Here is a 617-nt window from a genome sequence, read left to right on the forward strand (position 1 = left end):
AACTAGCACTTTGTACTGTCAGACTGAAAAGCTACAAAAAAATGTTTAACCTTGCAGTATAAATTCGTAACTTGTAATTTGAAAAGTTACATGATATTGCACAAGCCCTAGCATTTTCAAATGTGCTTTCTCAGATACCTTATTTAAGGTAAAAAAAAATACAAGACTTGGAACTATTTTTTCCACTCATAGAAGTCTGCTTTTTATAGAGACAATTCATATATTTAATAATCTTCACTGGCCTAACAGCTCTTATAAAGGAATTACTTTCAGCTATCGGTCTTAATTGTGCAGGATAGCTAAAGCCATAGCTAAATATTTCATCAATTATGTCAGATAAGAATGCATAATATCATACCCATCTTCTAAGTGAGGATTCTCTGGCACTGCTCAGAAACAAAACTATTTTCCCTAATTGCCTAAAGGAACAGTAAACAACACAGCTGTGAGTTTGCTGTGGTTTGACGCCCGAAGGGTGGCATGTCTCCTCTGGTACCTGCACATTTGGTTAGTTAGTTGTTCCAGTGGGAAGAAAACAAAGGTTTCATTCAAGGCTCTATTTGCAGCTGGAACTATTTGGTTATATTTGTATTAATATTCTTTCATACAGTTTCACA

This window comes from Falco rusticolus, chromosome 2 (genome assembly GCF_015220075.1).
Source record: "Falco rusticolus isolate bFalRus1 chromosome 2, bFalRus1.pri, whole genome shotgun sequence".
NCBI lineage: Eukaryota > Metazoa > Chordata > Aves > Falconiformes > Falconidae > Falco > Falco rusticolus.